This window comes from Marmota marmota, unplaced genomic scaffold, assembly GCF_001458135.2.
Source record: "Marmota marmota marmota unplaced genomic scaffold, marMar, whole genome shotgun sequence".
In the NCBI taxonomy this organism is placed as follows: Eukaryota; Metazoa; Chordata; class Mammalia; order Rodentia; family Sciuridae; genus Marmota; species Marmota marmota.
Window position 1 is genome coordinate 4459283 of NW_026000101.1, and position 6711 is coordinate 4465993.

The 6711-nt window shown below is 46.3% G+C and overlaps 1 pseudogene; it reads right to left on the reverse strand.

Annotated features, from left to right (window-relative positions):
- Positions 1-6464, reverse strand: part of LOC107147610 — an 11001-nt pseudogene extending 4537 nt beyond the window's left edge.
- Positions 6465-6711: the final 247 nt, after the last annotated feature.

Consider the following 6711-nt stretch of genomic DNA (forward strand, 5'->3'; position numbering starts at 1 on the left):
TGAGATGGAGAGGGCAGCCTGGCCGGGGGGCGGGGGGGGGGTCGGATGCAGCAGTCCAGGGGCTCAAGAAATGACTATGAAAAGCAGGGGACAGGCAATGGATGTTGCAGGATGAGAGACAGGGTGGGGGTGGGGGAAGACTAGCTTCAGCTGTTGGTAGAAAAAGGCTGTGCCCTCCTCCCACTCCAGGAAATTCTCCTCCTGCCCACCTCAGTCTTAAGAGGAGGAAATACACTGATCTGATTGGTCAGATTCCAGCACCAGGGCGAGGCCAAGTTGACTTGTGAGTGGGGTCACTGAGTGTTAACAACAACAACAACAAAAGACACATAAGAATGTGGCCCTCTGTTCCCCACACCCACACCCAGAAGCACTGGCCTTAGCAAACAAGGCCTCCGGTAGGGGACTAGAGCCCAGGTTGCAAGTGTGGCCTTATCAGAGTCCTGTGCACTGAGCAGGCCCTGCAAAACAACCCAGCCTGTGTCTGGTTGCTAGTGCCTGTTGTGGCTGTGTCCCTTGGGAATCCCAAGAGCAGCCTGGGGAGTGGCAGGGCAGGGCAGGGCTGTTCTGCAGTGCCTCTTAGTATCGCCTGCCTTTATTTCTCACAGCTTAATTGAAAGGGAGGAAAAGGTTGGGGGACAGGGAGATGAAGGGAGGGAGTTTCACAGCAAGGGGGGTGGGAGGAGAGGGTGGCACCTTACCAGGGCAGAGGCTGGCTCTGGGGAGCACAGAGCAGCCCCCACCCCCAGTGAGTCAGTGCGGGTGGGAGCCAGGTGTGGCCGCGGGGAGAGCCGGGTTTCAGTTTGGAGAGGGAACAAGGGAGGGAAGGAGACCAGCCAAATAGCTGTGGGACCCAGGTTTCAATCCCAGCCCTGCCGCAGCTCCCAGCTTTGAGGCCTGGGCCACGCCCACTGCTGCTCTGAGCCCCGATTTCCTCAGTAAACACGGGGACAGCAGCCCCTCAGGAAGAGCAGTTCAATGTGGAACTGTCTGTGACAGCACTTAATAAATGAGAAATCTCTGCGTGACAGAAAAAGGTGTCCTTTTTATTTCTTCCTTTGGGAATGAAAAGCAGTGCCTGGCCCCGTCTTTGCTACAGCCTCAGAAAACCATCCGCCCCCTTCCCCAAGCACCCTTGGAAACTCGCTGGTCCCCTTCAGCTGTCCCTCTCCTAATACTGATGAGGCTGCTCAGCATGAAAATAAAATTATGCCCCAAACTCTGCCTGGTCCTGGAGTCCCTTTGAGCTGTATTCACTCCTTCCAGCCTTACATTTGTATAGGATTTTGCAGTTTATAAAGACTTAATTTTTTTTTTGCACCAGTTATCTGTTTTGTCATATACAGAAAGACCTGACAAAACTTTGAGGTGAGGGGTACTCGCCCATTTCACAGACGAGAGAAGTGAACCCTGGGACTAGAGATCAACAGAGGTCTCATGTTTCTCATCCCCGGGATGCTGAAATTTTAAAATGAGCGGTCGGGATCTACAGTCTCCCTGGTTGCCTCTATTTTCTCTTGAGCCATGTGGTCCTTTCAAGGCTTCTGCCACAGTGCCAAATGCAACACTGAGTCACTAGCTCCAGCCCCCCTGGTCCCCTCCTAGACCTCGATCCTTTTAATGCTTTGCTGACATGTGTCTGATTCTACCCAACACCTTCTCTTTCTTTAAATTCTCTCCTTCCTTGGCTTGAGCCAGGACTTGAAGCTGACATTGGAGGAGAAGGGAGGGTGTTTTGTGTCTGTGGTCCCTGCTCCTTGGTTGTGTGATGTTAGTGCAGATGAGTCATGGGATCCCACTTAGGAGTGCTGATTCCTTGGTAAGCTCTGAGTTGTGACAGGATTCCCCAAACACACCAGCAGCCCACTTGCCCAGGGCTTTCCCTGAAAGAGTGATTTACCTTGGTTTTGACCAACTTGGTGGCTGCTGGGTGCTTTATTTATTTATTTTTGTGGTTTTATAACTTTGACAACCAGCAGTAATTTCTCATTGACATCGACTATGGGTAACAGGGTGGTAAGTTACCAAACCATAGAGCTTGTTTGGACACTCTTCATCTTCATTGATTTTTTTGGACAATTGTGCATGGCTATAATAGGGGACATTCCTTATTCCTTTGGTCCAGGCAGCTTTGTTGAGCCTGGTATCATTGAACACATCTGGAGTCCCAATCCCCCTCATGGTGAATTTATGGGTCTCTTTGAGCACCAGAGGGGAACTCTTCTTGAAACCCACTTTATAGTTGGGCTTGTGAATGTCAATGGTGTAGGCTGGGGTCACCACCTTGCTGATGGCAGGATGGCCATCTTCTTTTTGTCACCCTTGTTTGAAGGAGCTGTTCTACTGGGCCCAAGTGGGAAAGGAAACATACCAGGGATTGTCAGCAACTGGATTTTTTTTTATTTGATGGCAAAAAAGAGAATCTGTCACATCTTGTGACTTGGCCAAGCGTGGGAAGGTTAATGTCAGCAATCTGGGACACAGCAAAAGGGTTCACCAGTTAGTGCCAGACTCTCCCAAAGGGAATGGAGCAGGTTCAAGGGAGATGAGCCCAGCTGTCGTTAATGGACTGGAGTGAGGTGGAGTCCTGCATTGTCCAATATGGTGGCCACCGTTTACGTGGGACCATTACATTTACATTTAAATGAAATCAAGTTAAATATTTAGTTCCTTGGTCCTACTAGCCACCTTTTAAGTGGTCAGTAATCACAGGTGGGTAGTGGCCACCATCCTGAATAAAGCAGATATAAAATGCTTCCTTTGTTGCAGAAGGTTCTATTGGACAGCACTGAATTATAGTCCACTGTTAAGAAGAACAAAAGGTAAGCAGTTGGTTCAGAGAGTAAGGGACAAATCAGCTCATTAGGGATGTTCAGCTCATTAGGGATGTCCAGTAAAAAGGAGCTGAGCATGGCCAACATGGAGATGGAGGCAGGGAGACAGCAGAGTAGGCAGGCACTTTAATAAATGTGCCTCTCTCACTTTCTCTGTGCATCTTGGTATTGGGGTTACCTTATCAGAGACACATGTGCTTCCCCAAAGATTTATAACTTGGAAAACTTTTATTCTAATCCTAATTCTCTCCTTAAATTATACTCCTTAATTTGTCTCCTTTTAAATTGTACTGGCAAACATCTAATTCTACCCATCACCTTCTCTTTCTTCAAATTGTGTATTTCAGGAGATAAGTCTTGCTTCAGGCATGGCTGGATCCAGGTAGCTAAAATCAAATTGTCATAAAAAAAATCTGTGTCCATTACCTAGACTCTGCTTCTCTTTGTGTGGGTGTCAGCCTCAGGCTTTCTTCATATGATGTTAAAGTGGGGGCTACACAGTAATGGCTCATCAATTCTGATGGAAAGAAATAGCCTCTTCCAAATAATTGTAGTCTGAGTTTCAAGGCTAACCCTCACTAGTCTGGCATGGGTTATTGCCCATTTCTGAGCCAGTAACAGGTCTCTGGGAAACACAGCCCTCTGATTGGTCATGAATGATCATGTGTCCACACTTGAGGCAGAAGGCAGTGCCTGCCCACTCTGCTGTCTCCCTGCCACCAGCTTCATTAAGACCACTGGGGGGCTGGGGATGTGGCTCAAGTGGTAGCGCGCTCGCCTGGCATGCGTGCAGCCCGGGTTCGATCCTCAGCACCATATACAAACAAAGATGTTGTGTCCGCTGAAAAAACTAGAAAATAAATATTGAAATTCTCTCTCTCTCTCTCTCTCTCTCTCTTTAAAAAAAAAAAAAAAGACCACTGGGTCTTTGAGTTGGGGGTAAAATTGTTCCGCAAAGTAACCCAAACAAGAAGAGCAGAGGCTAGCCTGGCGGAAACCATCGCTGCCCACTATGTGGTCTTAAGTTAACCATAGCTATTATGGCAAATTGATGGTGGAAAGGTTAAGTTGACATGTATTAAAGGGACAAGGCTTTGTGGCACATAGTAAGATCTCACAAAAATGTTATGGAAAGTATAAAATTACGAGGGAGTAAATTGGAACATACATTACAGCATAATTGTGGTCTGTGGGGAATAAAGGAGTCCAGTGAAATGAGGGCACAACTTTGCAGAGTTTCAAAAATGAATCAGGAAGAACAAAGGATGGAGATAAACGGCATATTTCCGAAAAGGAGTTCCTTAGAGACAGGACTAAGCCTGTTAATTAACTTGCGAAACTACTCTGGAGGGAGGGAGTGCATAGGAAGCTCTCTAAGTTTTCTTACTGGTACAAGATGCCTGATGGGCTGTCGCTGGAAAGGTCTCAGGAACAGAAGAAGTGGGCACAGAAGTGGCAGCTGAGCTTCAATGAGGGAAAGGCAAGAAGGTGATTCTCAAGATCAAATTTGATGTAATGCCTATGAAATGAAGGAGGCCAAGCTTCTGTTTATGATCCAGGAAAGGATGGAAGTTAGTGGAGACTGTTTCCTAAACCGTCGGTGAAGATGGTTCTAGGGGCTGAGGCTGGGGCTCAGTGGTAGGGTGCTGGCTTAGCATGTGTGAGGCATTGGGTTTGATTCTCAGCACCGCAAATAAATAAAATAAAGGTCCATTGACACATACACACATATAAAGATGGTTCTAGAGAGACAGGCAGGAGAAATCCTGGTGTCCTAGTACATTCAGACTGCTATAAAAAATACTATGAACTGGGAAGTTTATAAACCGTCTAGTCCGGGAGTCTGGGAAGACCAGGATCAAGATACCAACAGATTAGGTGTGCGGCGAGGGCCTGTTGACTGGCTCAGAGATGGCGGCTTCTCACTATGTCCTTGCATGGCTGAAGGGGTGAGGGAGTCTCTGGGGTCTCTTTATGGGCATTAATCTTATTCATGAGGGCAGCATCCATATAATCTAATCACCTCCAAAAGACCCTCTTTCCAAAAGCCCTACCTCCTAATCCCTGGGGGTTAGAATTTCAACCTATGAATTTTGGTGGGACAAACATTCAGACCAAAGCGCTACAGGCTCTGAGTCATAGCTTAAGGACAAAAGGCCCATCAAGGAGCACCGCATTAATAAATAGGATACATGTGCAGCTCTGGCCAAGTCACATTAGCCATAAAGGAGGTGCAAGAAAAGACAATAAAATCTTCGAAGGGTGGGGCTGGGTTGTGGCTCAGCAATAGAGCGCTCCCCTAGTACATTCGAGGCCCTGGGTTCGATCCTCAGCACCACATGAAAATAAATAAAGGCATTATGTCCAACTACAACTAAAACATAAATATTTAAAAAAAAAGTCTTCAAAGGGCTGGTTTTAGACTTCAGGTAACAGGGTTAGGGACTTTTGAAGAAAGACCAAGATTAAGAAAAAGCCCTAATTGACCACAATTTAGATGTAAGCATGCTCATCAAATGTTGAAACGTGAGGTTGAAACTAGTGATGTGAAGCTGGTTGTGGTGGTGTACACCCATAATCCCAGTTACCTGGGAGGTTAAGAAAAAGGACTGCAGTTTGGGGCCAGCCCGGGCAATTTAGCAAGATCCTATGTCAAAATACAAATTTAAAAGGGCTGGGGATGTGGCTCAGTGGTGGAGTACTTGCTTGGCATATGTGAGACCTTGGGGATGTACTCAGTGACAGAGGGCCCCTGGGCTCCATCCCCAGTACTGTAAATGTTTTTTTTTTTTTTTTTAAGAATTTCAGTGATGTGAATTTTCATTAAAGGAACACCTAAGCCTTGTTTCTGCTCTGAATAATGGAGAATAGTGTTAAATCACTATTATGATGGGTATGGGATGAGATTCACCGAGACATGGTCTTGTCAGGAGCACACAGAATCTGGAGTCAGGAGCCAAGAGTACGGGAGTCTGGGCTCCCCTCCGATCTTCAGTGTATTGCTATTGCCTTTCTAGAAGGCATACTTCACAGAGCCATTATGAAGATGAAATGAGATTTAAAATTTTTTTTTTGTAGTTGTAGATGGACAGAATGCCTTTGTTTTATTTGTTTATTTTTATGTGGTGCTAAGGATCGAACCCAGTGCCTCACACATGCTAGGCAAGTGCTCTGCCACTGAGCTACAGCTACAGCTGAGATTCTTTCTTTTTTTTTTTGGTACCAGAGATGGAACCCAGGGGCACTTAACCACTGAGCCACATTCTCAGACCTTTTTAAAAAATTTTATTTAGAGATAGGGTCTTGTTAAATTACTTAGGGCCTCGCTAAGTTGCTGAGGCTGGCTTTGAACTCACAAGCCTCCTGCCTCCGCCTTCCGAGCCACTGGGATTACAAGGCAGGCACTACCGTACCTGGCATGAAGTGAGATTCTGCATTCATTCAACAAATATTGGATGGACCCCCTACTACTTGCCAAATAGCAGGCTAGGTATTGGGTGAGGACACGTGGGGAATAAGAAAAAGTCCCTATGCAGCTTAGAGTCCATGCAGCAGGAGAGAAAGGCCACGTATAAAGCCAGCCAAATGATGCTTGCTGGGGGGGGCCACCATGAGAGCTCTCACCTCCATGGAGGGTGGAGGGCTTTGAATTAGTTTGTAATGCTCCAAACTAATACTATTTAATATCACTTGGATTCGATTCCTGTTGTGGCTAGAATACATTACCACAAACCCAGTGGCTTAAAAACAACATGACTATATTATCTTACAATTCAGAAGGATAGATTTGTTTGTTTTTGTTGGTACTGGGGCTTGAACCCAGTGGCGCTCTACCAGTACACTATACACCCAGTCCTTTTACTTTTTTTAGAAATTA